Below are 14,809 nucleotides of genomic sequence, written 5' to 3'. Positions count from 1 at the left end.
TGGCATTAGGAGGTGGATAGGACAGCCTAGTGGTGTGGCACATGTCTATAATCTAGACACTCAGGAGGCTGAGGCATAAGATCATGGGTTTGAGTTCCAGGCTAGCTTGGGTTTTATAGTGAGATTGTGTGTTTTTTTTTTTTTTAAAACAAACAAACCCAAAACAACAAAACAAAATCCCAAACAAAAAACAGGGAAAATGAATATGGGCATATCACTTCTTATCATAAAAGCACAGAGTATACAAAATGTAGGGAAAGAAATAAAGGAGACTAATGTCAGCCACCAACCCAAACACTGTATTTTCCTTGTTTCTCTCAAACGGTACCCCATTTCCGTTCAAAGGGACAGCATGATATTCCCTTATAGGGATGTGGCACTTCTTTTGTATGTTTGTGACGTTATGGGTCTCTCAGAGAGTCCAGGCTGGCCCTGCCCTCCCTGTGCAGCCTAGGTTGGCCTTGAAGTCTTGATTTTCTTGTCTTAGCCTCCTGAGTGCTGGGATTACAGGCATGTGCCATCACGGTTGGCTCAGTGTGAGCTGTAATAAACCACCCTTGGACACGGGTCTAGAAATGGTTCTCCTGACTCACATGACTGCATGTTTGCCTCAGATGGCCTTCCCTCTGGCCATGCCCGAGAAGGTCTGATTCCTAACTCAGCTTACACAGGAACTGCCCCTAGAAGGCCCGGGCAATTAGATAGGGGAACTATTTCAATATGCTTCTGTGACTTAGAAAAAAAGATTAATTTTGTTTATAGGTATGTATTTGGGTGTGGATATATGTATGGGTGCCTGCAGAGGTCAGAAGTGGGCATCAGATCTCCTGGAGCTGGAGTTATGGGCAGTTGTGAGCCATCTAATGTGGATGCTGAACATCAGACCCTGATCCTGCAGAAGGCCAGTGCTCTTAACTACTGATCCATTTCTTCAGCCCCTAGGCTTTAAAAACAAAAAACCTCCCTCTCCTCTGCTGCCCCGTGTGTGGTGTGTGTGTGTGTGTGTGTGTAGGTGTGCAAGTGCCACTGCATGTGTATATACACTCAGAGTATATATATATATATATATATATATGTGTGTGTGTGTGTGTGTGTGTGTGTGTGTGTGTGTATGTGTGTGTGTATACATACATACATACATATATATATATATATATATATATATATATCACACATATATCAGAGAGTGTATAGACCTCAGGTATCGGCCCCTCCATGTCTACTTTGCTTGAGACAGAGTGTCTTGTTGACCGATACCTGTGACAGACTAGCTGGTTGAGAGTTTCTGTGGATTCTCCAGTCTCTGTCTTCCATCTCTCCATAGGAGTGCTGAGATCACAGACATGTACTACCATGTGTGGACATACGTGGGTTCTGGGGACTTCGAACACAGCCGGCGCTTTGCCCACTCAGCCGTCTCCCTCACCCACTTCTGTGGGTTTGATTACTAGGAAAGCTGAGTTGTTTCCCAAGGCTTCCGGGCCATTTATAGCCTCTCTTTTGTGACTTGTCTATTTATGTCACTTTCATAGTGTGGTGCTCAGGGGTTTATTACTAATTTGTAAAAGTGCTTTATTACACCTGCTGCAATTTAAAAAAAAGTTTACCTTCGAGCTGTTTTGAGATTACTTTTTGTATGTTTAACATGTAGAAATCTTCAATTTTAGATAGCAAATTTATAACCTTTTCCTCTTGTGGCTTCTTTCATATTTGGAAATTCCAGTTTTTAGGTGAGGCATATTAATCCATGTTTTCTCTTTTTGCATGTAGCTCATTTACTCAAATCATATCATATCCTAGTAATAGATCTACGGTTTCTTTAGAGACTTTTGGCTTAATTTTGTTTGTTTTTGCTTTTTAGGATAGGGCTTTGTTATTTAGTCACGGTTGACCTGGTACTTGCTATGCAGCCCAGGCCTGCCTCAGACTTCCAGCTGTCTTCTCTCCCTAGGTCCCTAAGTGTTGGCATTATAGGTATTGTGCCACCATGTCCTGCCAACTTAATGGTTTTTTTGGTTGTTGTTGTTTTACATTTAAGTCTCTAGTACTGAGTTTATCCTGAATTAAGTATAGCACTCTTGAGTTAGTACAGAGTTAAGTACAGTCGTTTCTCCTCACGCGTTCCCCATTATCTCAGCAGCATGCGTTATGTAAACCGTCCTCACTAGGGCGTAAGAAACACACTTGACATTTACTACAGCTAGTTCCCGGTTGCCCAGTCTGTGCATCTGGCTGGCTACTGGGGCTTGCTATTAATTTCCTTTTAGATAAGTGAAGCACAGGTTAATATCCAGCAGAGAGAGTGGCTCCTTCTTGTTCCTCTTTTTTTCTCCCTAGAACATTTTCTTGGTTATTTTGATTATTTCATAAATAATAATCAATTGCAAAAATACTGCCCTATTAGAGTTTTGATTGGAACTACATTAAACAAATATTAATTTGGGCCACAGGCACAATTTGCTTATTAGGAGGTAGGGCATGCTACCAGAACTCTAAGGAACTACTGGACTGGGTGACTGTTGGCATCTCAATGCCTTTCACTTTGTGGCTACTTTTACTGTGATATCATGTTTAGAATAGAGAAGAGGGTATTTGGGGACAAGTGACATCTATGAGAAGTGAAGAGAGGAGATGACATATTGGCCTTTGGGTCCTACTTAGGACAGGGCTCAAGGGCAGAAGTAAAGAACTTATGTAAAAAATCAACTCTGTGAGATTCTGGGGGCTCAGGGACCAAACTGAGGGCCGGTGCCCCAGGAATCAGGAAAAAGCCGGTGTCCCCCTAGTGATCCCCAGAGCCCAATCTCTCTGGCATTGGAACACTGGTTTTTTCAGGCTGGAGCAAGCTACCAACAGTGGATGCAGGTCCCTCAGGAGTGGCAGCAAGGAGAGGCCGTGGGAAAAGCAGAGCAGAGGGTGACCATGTCCCTCTGTTGCCCAGACTTGCAGTAGACACTGAGAAGCTGATAATACTGACTCCTTACTCAGGCATGAGAGGTAGCTGAAGAGGGGCAGACTCTGGACACCTCTGCCTTCATTCTGGGTCTATCTTACTTTGATTCAGACTCCCACTTCACTCTGCCAGGCAGGATCATCATTACAACATGCCTGCCCATGCAAGCTGTCTCAGCTTTCTTTAAGATTAAGGCACAAAGAGTCATTGTCCTAAAGCTGCAGTCAGCGCAGATTCCAGGAACGGCAAACCCTGCAGGACAGACCATTCTACGGTGAGAACAATGACTTATAGTTACATGCTGGATACATCATCCTGAAGGAGTTGTGACCATAACCATGATTAAGAGATGGATTTGTTACTCCGTCATCTTTCAGACAATCATGGGTGGGAGGACACTTTGACCAAGGCTACTTAATCACGCACCTTTTGCCCCAGTTCTCCCTCTTCCTAAACCTAAAGCTCATATCAAGAGAATGAACCTGTGGTCACTAGACTATTTCCATTTTGCTCTTCCCAACACGTTGATTACAATTTCTCTCTGCCTTTTGTCATCACAGGTCTCTTTAATTGGCCTTGATGGGTGACCAAGGCTAACTCCTTGAGGCTGCTGGAGCTGAAGACTTGCTAAGGTCCCATTGTACATGAACACTGGCTTTTTCCAGCCTCCATGTCCCTTTGGGTTCCGTTCTCTCAAATGTGTGCTCTGCACGTGAACATTCAAGTCCACGAATGCTCTACCACTTCTCTCTTGGGCCCAGCATGTCTGGCCTTCTCCACACAGCCAAGGCACCGGCAGTCCCGTCGGCTCGAGTGTCCAAAGGCACCTTTAACTCTGGACTAAGCTGCTATTCTCTCTAGCCTGGATTCCGACCACAGCTACCCACAAATCTTCTGGTGGAGCAACAGAGGGAGGTACGTGTTAAAATCAGAGCTGGCTCTGGGTGGTTTTTGCAGCTTCTCTGGTTTCACGTCACAGTGCACTCCAGTGTTTTGTAACCGCCTGCAAGCTTGGGCACGCCGTGACCCATGCCCTCTCCGCTCTGCTGACACACTCCAGCTGTTCCACCAGGAGCGCCAGTTTCCTCACAGAGCCTCTGTCAGACATTCCACCCCCAAAGAGGGCTTTCCTGACTGTCACTTGGTTGCAAGTGAACCTCCTCCCCATTGCTCTCTGTCTCCGCTCTGTTTTGCTGTCCTCAAAGCCCATTGCAATAACTAACATTATTATATCCATCTACTTTGTGGTTGAGGGCACAGCTACCCATTTACTTGTTGATTGTGTATTGCTCTGGATCTGTGTTGTTCAGTATGGCAGCCACCATACACATGGGCAGTGTCGACACAACAGGATGTCGCTCAGTTCTTACCCACTGGCCAGGGTGCTTGGCACATCCGAGTTATCATTTTCCCAAGAAAGGGAGCAAAAGGAGACGTCCCTTATGGAGAACAGAGACAACAGTCTGGAGTGGATGCAGGGAAGAAAGGACTCTTTCTATGGGAAGTATCAGAATGATTCTAATTTGCTAAGTGAGCCTGAAGAGATCAGGGCAATTGTGATGAAATGGGCACTAAGTTACTCTGTGTTCCAAAACTGTGGTTCAGAACATGCCGTGGCTTCCAAAACTCACTCAGCAAGCAAGCACGAGAGCCAGAGGAGATTAAAACGGAAGGCTGAAGAATGAAACCGGAGAGGGCTCCTGAGATATGGAGCCTCAGGTCGCACTGGAAGAAAACACTGCCTTTGGAAGTATTACCCTGGCATAGTAAAGTGTGGGGGCCTATAGAGCCAAGTCTTTGGGGGTACCTGTCTGGATGTGTGAGCCGTGGTCAAGGTTGGGATGGTCACATGTGTCCTGGTACTCACTGGCACAGAAGCTCAAGTGTTCGGAGCAGAGCTGAGATGCACTGGGCAAAAATAGAAAGGAATTGGGAGGCTGGAGGGATGGCTCAGAGGCTAAGAGTGCTTACTGCTGTCTCAGAGGACCCAGGTTCAGTTTCCAGCACCTTCCTGGTGGCCCACAAATATCTGTTAACTCCAGTTCCAGGGCCTCCAACATCCGTTTCTGCCCTGTGGGCTCCAGGCATGCATGCAGTGCACACAAAGGCTCACTTGCATACACAGAAATAAAAATAAATCTTAAAAAATAGAAATGAATAAATAAACAGACAAAATACACGTTGAGATAGTCTCATCTAGAATGGGTAGCAGGTGAGTTGTGGGTTTTGACTTTCCTAAGGGCCTGAACTGGGCACAGAAATATCCCCAGCACATTAGTGACACTTGGCTTTAAAAGAGCAGTGAACTGTCCTTGTCTGTGTGTGTGTGTGTGTGTGCGCGCGCGTGTGTATGTGCATGTGTGTGTGTGTGTGTGTGCGCGCGTGTGTATGTGCATGTGTGTGTGTGTGTGTGTGTGAGAGAGAGAGAGAGAGAGAGAGAGCGAGAGAGGGAGAGGGGGGGAGGAAGGGAGGGAGAGAGAGAGGAAGGAGAAGGAGGGGAGGAGAAGAACAGAGAGGAGAGGAGATCCAGTAAATTTCATTAGAGCTGTTTGCAAGGCAAACTACCCTTCACTGCAGGGTGCCATCCCACTGGGTCAGAGTCCACCCTAATTACCCCCCTTAACAGCAATCGCCTTTATCAAGACTATCTCTGTGCTCTGAACGCTATTAGAACCCCAAAATATGAGTCTAGGGGTTGAGCACAGCTCACCCCATAATCCTGGAGCCAGGTTCTGTCCCCTGGAAGCCTTTCGCGGTGGCAGGCATGGTTTCCAGTGCTGAGGTCTCAATGAGCAGTTTCAGAGCTTGCCATGTGGAAGAGGGGAGCAGGGAAGGAGGGTAAAGCAGAACAGACAGGGACTCTCTCCACGAGAAGATGGTGATGGAGCACAAGGACATTGTGAAGACAAGCAAAGGAAGACTTTTGGAACCGTGAAACCTGCTCCCATTTCATGTTGCAGGGGTGGGTAAGTGTAGACAAATCTTCACAAGGGGAGGGCGACTTTTTCCTTTTTGTGCACAGATTGCTGATACTGCCACTGGTGGGAAGTCTCTGTACCTTCTAGGTGACTCTATGAGTCTGCGAAGTCGTCACGATGAACGTCAATAGCTGGTGAAGCAACTAGGACCAGGGAGTGCGAGCAAGCGTCTTGACTAAGAGCATATACCTACTCAGTGGAGCAGGGATTTGAACAGATGCTATCCAGCCCTAGGGCTCTTGGCCCTGCACTGAGAGCCTCCCCTAGTGAGCAAGCCTCCAAAGGAGGGAGGGTACGCTTCCCAGGTGCAGGAAAGGAATGAGACAGCTGTTGTGATCTGATGACCGTAATCCTCCTAGGCTGATAAGCGGTAAAGGTGCGTGGATGGGGTGGGTTTGACAAGGATGAACCTCTAGGCTGGAAGGATGCTTGGGGGTTAGACAGCAACACTAAGGAGTCCAGAGTTGATTCTGCAGACAGCAGAGGGACATAGCCTTTCAGACAGGGTCCAGGAGGCAGAGGGTTCTCAGAGGCAACGTCAGGGCACAGCTGGCAGGAAGAGAGATCAATGGGGGTAAGACCTCTGAGACCCAGCAGGTGATGAGCCATCTTAACAGAGCCAAAATAAACAGCCAAGATCCTGGTGGCTGCCAAACACCTTGCTCCACAGCTCCTTGCGTCTTTGAATAGTTGCTGAGTGGGTTTCATTTTTTTTCCCATCTAGAGCTTTCTCTCATTCAGTGTGGTTTGCCTATGCAGGTGTCACTAGATTTAGATTCTTCTATTCTCATTTCCCCAGCAAGGACAATAGACATTTACTACAGGATCAGTATAGGCCAAAGACTGAGTTTCACATCTCTAAAATGTTATGTGGGCACCAACGCTCAGAGGGGTTAGGGAGTGTGGTTGGTGTTGAAGAGCGTGAAGCAGTAGAGCCAGGACACCAACTTTATCCACAAACTGTGTGGGGTCTTTCAAAGGTCAGATTATGGTCAGGAGACCTGGCCCACACCCTGCAATTCTGTATTTACTAAGGGCTTGCTAGTGATACTGCTTCTGCTAATCCAAGTCTCACAGAGGCTCTCTAGCGAGGCTCTCTAAGAGCCCCTGGGCTGGTACACTCCCACTATTACCTGGCTCTTCTTTTCCCCCCACTCTTTTGTCTAGAGTCAAGGTGGTGGCATTTCCTGACTTTTCTCTGTCTGTGGCCTGAAGTTCCTAAGGAATGAAAAGTGGTTCAAAGCACCAAATCGGTCCTGGAGACTGCTCTATGGGGCTGATGTGAAGTCTGGATGTCAGCTTCAGAGTCATATCTAGGTTCTTGACATTGAAGGAGGGCACCCGAGTCCCTGCTGGTGACTCCTCTCTTTAGGTTTCCAGTATGGGAGACTCAGTCAGAGGCTCTGAAGAAGCCCAGCCTGGGACGGGGTGCTCTGAGGCCTGGGAGAACTCAAGGAAATTATACCTGGGGCCTTCATGGGAGCCACCTCTTATTCCACACTGAAGCTGTCAAAGGAAATGACTGGGCTGTCTGGAGCATCTCCCCAAGACATCATGGTCTAGAAGGATGCTTTTAGCTCTGCTGGGTTTTCTGACAGGGCTGTGAGTAGACTGGGCTACAGTTCATCAAGGGTAGATCATTCCAGAGGGAGCAGATGTTGCTCCCCTGTGCTCCAAAGTTACAATATTACTGTCTATTCCAAGGCTTTCGGGCCGGGAGGGGTCATAGGTGACACAATGCTGGTATGGGGTGGGGGTAAATTTTAGGAAGACATCAGTGATCCTGCATTTGTCTCTAAGCTCCAGTTCCCAACTCACCCATCTGTCTCTGTCTTTATTAACATTTCTCCTGTCTGCATGACAGGAATTGCTTTCAATAAGCCAATGGTGACCCTGAGTTCATTTCTAAGTTTTCAGTCTTCTCTCCAGTTTACCTTAAGTCTAAATTTGAATTTTATGGGTATGTCAGCAAAATGGCTGTTACACCATGTTAAACCATGATGGTTCTGAAACGCTGTCAGTTTTCGAGACCCAGCCCAAACTTATCAATCCCAAACATGTGGGAGGAGCATGGCTTAGGAACCTGCGTTCCTACTCACTGGTCGTATTGAAAGCCATGGCAATAGGCCATCACTTGGCATCGGCTGTTTGGATAGAAGCCAGCCAACTCTGTCCTGTGAAAAAGTGATGTTCTTTGATGTAGCTGCGCCTGGGAGCAGTCTAAGCTCCCTGAGATAACCCTAGGCTGGAATATGCATTATCGAGGGGAATGATGGGCAGTTGGGAGGAGGACACAGAAACAGAGAAAGAATGGCTTAATGATCTCACAGAAGAATGGGAGGCAGAAACTCTGCGTGTTGGATGACAGCAAAGCATCATAGCAGCTGCAAGGCCCACGGGAAGCCAGTTGGTTTGGTTGAGCTCAGCTCCTAAGGCTTGTCTTACGGCAATAGCCTGGGACTTTGTGGGGCTTGGCCAGGAAAGTGCTGGATGTGGTACACTGGGACTTGAGATGGGATCCCCAGCACCCACATGGCAGAGCATGCCTGTAATCCCAAGTCTGGGGGGCAGAGACAGAATGATCACCTCTGGGGCTCACTGACTAGTCAATTGATGAGTTCCAGATTCTCAAAAAATAAGGTGGAGCTACATCAAGAAAGATACCCAGCATTCACACACACACACACACACACACACACACACACACACACACACGCACAACAAACACAGACATATGTGCAAACACACACACATACAGACACACGTGCACAAAACACACACGCACAACACACACAGAGAGAGACACACGTGCAAACACACACAGAGACACATGTGCACAACACACACGTCTTTGGAAGAGAGCTCCCAGCTCATCCATTCCTCTCAGTCCCTTGTTCACTGTCAAGTGCACTATGTCAGCGTCTGCTTCAGACACCAGGAATGAGACCCAGGATTCCTGCCCTAAAGAGGTCTTACACTAGGAAGAGACTCATGCTTGAGATGCTCTGAAGTTGTCAGTGATTTGGAAGAAACAAATGCTGTCTGTTATGTCTGCTGAAAGGAACGGCAAAGGCAAGGTCAACCCGAATCCCTAGGGAGAGGTCAAGGTGGCCTTTGATTCCACATTCAAAGGAAATCATCTTGCGTGTCCGCTCCTGTTCTACACTGAACACCTTTATGCTCCCATTTTCTATGAGCAACAGTCTTAGTTTAAAAAACACACTTAAGATGAAGACATATTTTGAAACAATTCCTGATCATCCCCTCTCCCCTCAGCAAAGCTATGGTGTAGGAAGAACCCTAGCAGTTACCACTGTGTCTGAGACCCTTCCAGCCCCAGGGCCAAGAGAGTAGGGACGTGTTCTAAAGCACGGGGGTGGGTAATGGTGGTGGGGTGGTTGGGTGGTGGTGGGAGATGGGGGGTGGATCTCCCTGAGACTGAAAGAAGAGGGAATCAATTCTAGTTTCATGTGCCACATACATAAATAAATAAAGTGCCATCAAATGTTTAAGATGGGCCTGCTCTGATTTACAATCCATCACATTCTGCTATCAAAACATTTAGAGAGGCCGAGCCGCTCCTGGGATTTGTTATATCGACAATCCCGGTGTAACCTTTTCATTTCCCTCCTCGCGGGGGGTCTGCACACACTCCATCTTCCGAGCCTCAGAGCCTTGTGCTTTCTCTGCTCCCCAGGCACGTGTCAGGGTGAGACAGGGCTTTTCAGCAGCTGCTGGAGTCTGCCTGTCAGATCTCTCCCTCCCTCCCACCCCAGCCCTTTCTGACTGATCCTCCGCATTCCTCACCCATAGCTTTTTCCTGAACCCTTTCATCTCCCCCTTCGTCTCAAAGACTCAGGATCAAGGCTGAGAGTTTACACTTATTCTTGGATTGAATGTCCTCCACAAAGCCATCCACTCAATAGCTACACTCACACACAAAAAAACCTACGCAGATTCAAACCGCATCCACAGGCTGCGTTTTTGTATTTCTTTGCCAAGGACGCACAGGGGTAGGAGGCTGAAAATGACCCCCAAAGATATATAGGTTCTAAGCTCTGGAACCTGGGGATCTTGTGGAAAAAAGGGACTTTGACAATGTGACCAAGGTTCTTGAGACAGACCGACTATTCTGGACTACCTAAGTGAGCTTTGCATGTGGTCACAAGTGTCTTTCTAAGAAGGACAGAGACAGGTACAATAACAGTGAGTGAGGAGAGGGAGAGGAAGGAGAAGTGGCCCGGGAGCAAATTACAGTCCCCTTATTTGAAAAGGGTGTCTCAAGTTAAGGAATACAAGATAGTCACTACTGGTCGGAAGAGGCAGGAAGGATTCCCTTCTGGCCCTCAGAAGCCTCACCTTGATGTGAGTCTAGGGAACCTGACCTTCAGCCTCTGACTCCCAGAAGTGTTTTGTGTCTCTGTACTTACGGGGATATTTTTCTGTGGTCACAGAAATGAACCCAAGGGTAGGCAGAGCTTGGCCAACAGCCTGTGATGTTCTTGCAGCCTTGCCCACTTGAAGAAGCACTTTCTGTAGCCTCTTGGCAGAGAAGAGCAGAGGCCCTCAGGCTCCCACCAGCCATGGCGACACAGCTATTGCCTCATGGGACTGATCAAAGAGCTGGCATTCCCAATCCTGCTTGACCAGAACCAGGGGGCAAGATGTGTCACTTTCTGTCTCTGCACACTGCCCCTGTGGGGACAGTGGGTGCTTCTGCTCCATATTTTAGGAAGCCAGTCTTCAGAGAGACATGTCCTAGCTTGTCCTGTTCCCTCAATCTCCAAGCCAGCCTCATGACTCATTCCCACCTCTTTTCCCAGGCCTGCTGCCTTCCTGTCTCCTCTGGGCTTTCTGCCTTATCCGTCTTGGGCTCTGACTTAGAAAGCCCATCCTCTCCCATTCATCGATTCCTTGATTCCCCAGAAAGATTTTTGGGAATTGGAAATCACTTCTGAGATCCACCCTGTTGCTCAGAACAAACACTCCACACCCATCACAGCAAAATCTTGGGTTCAGATTGGACTCTTGAGGTTCTTCGAGACTGAGCTTCCTCGGGAGATATGCACGGCAGCTGGGATAGGAAGCCCTGGAAACTTCCCATGGTTTAACAAGAACTCAATGCCTTGGGGTATAGCTGGAGCCCCTGGCTATAACCCTGTGTTAGATGCCTGCTCTGTGAGGTAGAAGATCTTGCGTGGAGGCCTTAGAACCAGACCTGCTTCTATGTTGATTTGATAAATATTTCTCTTATGTCTCAGGACTTTGGAGAGGAGCACGTTAGATACTGGGTGCAATGGTTCTGTCTTCCTCCTCCTGTCCACTCCTTCCCACCTTCCTTTTCTCTAGTCCTTCTTCAACTCCCATTTTTACATCTAAACAACTTTACTTTTGCATGTGTGTGGAGGCCAGAAGTCATTCCTCTGGAGCCACTAACTTTTTTTTTTTGGGGGGGGGCAGGGTTGAATAGACTCAGAGGCCATTTTAAATGAGGAGACTACCCTGAGGTGTCCTAGCCCACACAAAGACAAAGAGGCTTTTGGCAAGTGGCCTCTGGCATCTTATGGAAAGATCGAATTGGGCTGACCCAAAAGCAGCTACCAGGCTGGCAAGCAGGGGGCTATCTATGAATTACACCTTGACCAATTTTGGGCTGGGACGGTGATGGCGTTGGTGGACTTTGCTGAATGGATGTCTTGGTGAACGGATCAAGCCTGGAGGTGCACCAAGGCCTGGGGAGTGAGGGTATATGCATGCTTGCCCATTTGAACGCTCCCACATCCTCTGCATTCTCAGACTTATGAGGGCTTTCAGCAGCATACTTGGAAACAGCAGAAAGGAGGAAGGAAAAGCTCCTTTTATGGTCACCTTCATCAGAATTCTTACCCTGCCTGGCCAGTATGGAAGCCTTCTGGAGAGGGTATACTTTGTATTTAAACTTGGAGAAGAACCCTCTTCCCCCTTGGCAGTACACTCTTACATAATTCTCTTTTAGTATCTCTGAGCAGTTTCGAGGGCCAATGTTATCCTGTGGGAAAATCTCCCGTTCCTTCGGGCCCACGGACCTCATCCTCTGCACCAACAACAGTAATGATATCGACAGAAGAGACATCCGTAAGGCCTCTGTTGCATTATGGGTCACAGAGCATATTCACACATATCCATTTTGCATAAGGCCCAGGACCCCCCTCCCCCTGCCCCACCATGCACAGCAGGAAACGCAAGAACCTCTGTTTTTCCCCACTTTGCTCCAGAGGGAGGCTGAGGTGGATTTCTGTCATGATCCACCCCAGAGCTTCTTCACACCTGCTCGCACACAGGCAGCAAACAGGAAGGCCAGTGCCAGCCTCTTGCACAGGCGATGCAGTGCCGAGCCCACCTGCTGGACTGGAACAGAGACGGAAGCCAGGTCCTGCCTGAGAGAACAGGCATGGCAAGATGGCCAAAGGAACAGGCTGAGGACAGCACACAGACAGGGAGAGACCTTCCGTCCCTGAGTCAGTCACAGGAGAGAAGCTGTGGCAGCCAGCTCGTCTGAGGTAAAGAGAAGTTAAGGGATAAAAGGATACTCGTGTTTTCTCATCCGCTTCATGAGGGGAACAAGAAACGAACGTTTACAAAATTTGCTTTGGGAGTCAAGTAATGTGGCTGACTGATGGTGACAAAGCACGTGCCGTAACCTGGCACAAGACAATGGAGAAGTGTCCTATCCTAGAACAAGCCCTGCATTTATCCGACGTAAAGTGATGACCCGACTTCCTTTTCTTGGGGACCCCAAACTCTGTCACTTAGGACGGCACCACAAAGTCACTTGGAATATTCCCTCCTGTGCTCCGTTGTTTGTTCATAACCTTCTAGATGGCTTCACGCCACCCTCGCACCTTGTTGGATTGCAGGGATAGAACGACATAGCTTCCTTTCATGGTGAATTGCCATGTTTTTTATTACCAAGACAAAATACTTGAGACACAGTGCTTTCTAAAGAAAAGAGATTTGGGGTCACAGTTCTGGGGATCAAAGGTCAAGGGGCTACCTTTGGGGATAGCATTTTCCTCCTACCTCTCCCTCTTTCTCCCTTTCTCTCACCTTTTATTCCTTTCTTCCTCCCTCCCTGCCTTCCTTCCGTTCTCTCTGTGTGGTTTGAGAGAGGTACTCATATAGCTTGCGTTGACTTTGAATTTATGTCACTACGTAGCTAACATTGGCTTCCATCTCCCTATCTTCCTGCCTCCACTTCCCAAGTGCTAGGATCACAAGTATGCCCCACCACGCCCAGCTATAGTGATGGCCTTCTTGCTGGCAGAGTCCTGAAGTGATATAGAGTATCACACAGTGAAAGACATGGAGAGCATGTATAGCGGTGTGGTTCTTTTGGTCTCCCACCCTCTTATAAACCCACCAGGATCTAATAAGGATTCTACCCTAATGACCTTTCCAATTTAATCACTCTCCAAAACCCACCTCTAAAGGCCACGGTCAGATTAAGTTTCTACTCCCCCTAATTACCCACAAGGGGGATGTAATTCCAGCTCATGACCTAGTAGTTAAATCATACAACATGCTTTTCCACTCTGGCTGTCTCATGCCTGCCACCACAAGCTTCTTCTCCAAGTCTCCATTTCCCTTGTCTCCCTCACTAGTAATGACTAGTGGCGGCTCCCGATTCTTCTTGGAATCCCATCCTGTCCTCCTCTTGGACCTTCAGACTCCCAAGACCCAATTACCAGCCCTCACCCTGTCTGTCGCCCCTGTGGCCTCTCTGCACCTTCCTCCTCATTGCCCGCCACTTTTGATGACTGCAGTCAGTCTAGAGACTGCAGACAAGGCAGAGAACAAAGCAGAGTCGTCTTCTCTGATAAGTCCAGATTCTCAAAGGCAAGGCTGTCGGACTTGTCATCATCTCAGAGGGGTCCCCTTCACTTGTATCAGAACGGCCACTGAGTGCCAGCTTTCTCCTGGTGGAGAGGGAGGAGGAGGGGCGACAGCCAGGTTTAGTGCTGACTACGTTCTTGGAGAAGCAAAGGGAAAGGGGCATGACAGAGGTGCGGGCCACCCGAGGAAAGGGGTTAAAGGAGAGCTGAGAGAATGGGGCTTTGACGGACTTCATTCTGAGTACAATGGAAGCCACTGGATATGTGGGGCTGAGGAGTGTGTGTGTGTGTGTGTGTGTGTGTGTGTGTGTGTGTGTGTTAGGAACACGAGTCTCTGCCCTCTTTACAATATGAGGCCGGTCTGGTTATAACATCTGTTATCTTATTAATTGCCAGAGTTTCCTGGGCTAGGTTGGTTGGCTTGGTAGAAGTTCCCTTTTTTCTGTCCCACTCCACGGTGTCCCTCCAGCTGAGTGCCAGGTCTAAGGGGTTCACCTCTCCTAATGAAGGAGGGCTGATCTTCAAGGGTGAACAAGTAGCTGCACCCCTTGCTTGAACCCTCTAACAACCTCTTAGAGTTTATTTCATGCCCCCTCCCACCTTCAAGACTTACTCCAGCAGCTGCCTCTGTCTGAAATGGTCTCCCCTCTGAGTCTCCTATCAAAGGTTGATCTCCCCTGCGCTACCTCATTCCCATCCTTTCTCTACGACAATCTGCCTAGATTCGCTCTGTCTGGCTCTTCTAACTTCCCTTACTCGGGAAGAACTGATGGAACTTTTCAGAGGCCTATCAGAGTCATCTGTAACGGTGTTTTTTTCCCAGTGGGCACAGTCACTGCTGTGACAACCCCATACTTTCCCCAACCCTGAGCACAATGGCCTGCACGGCAGGTGCCCAGGCAACACCCGGTGAGCATCAACCGCACATCATCAATACAGTCTCTGCCTAGTGTGTATCTCTTGGTTGTCTAACACTAATGCTCCAGTGCTGAGAAGCCAGACAGACA

The 14,809-nt window shown here is 48.2% G+C and overlaps 1 protein-coding gene across 2 annotated transcripts in view; it reads right to left on the bottom strand.

The window, feature by feature from the left end:
• The window catches only part of Zhx2 (zinc fingers and homeoboxes 2), a 141,247-nt gene that overhangs the window by 15,245 nt on the left and 111,193 nt on the right, over positions 1–14,809 (bottom strand). The gene's annotated exons all lie outside the window — the stretch shown is intronic.

This window comes from Arvicola amphibius, chromosome 9, assembly GCF_903992535.2.
Source record: "Arvicola amphibius chromosome 9, mArvAmp1.2, whole genome shotgun sequence".
NCBI classification, from domain to species: Eukaryota; Metazoa; Chordata; class Mammalia; order Rodentia; family Cricetidae; genus Arvicola; species Arvicola amphibius.
The sequence above is the reverse complement of the archived record's forward strand: the minus strand, read 5'-3'. Positions and strand labels throughout refer to the sequence as shown.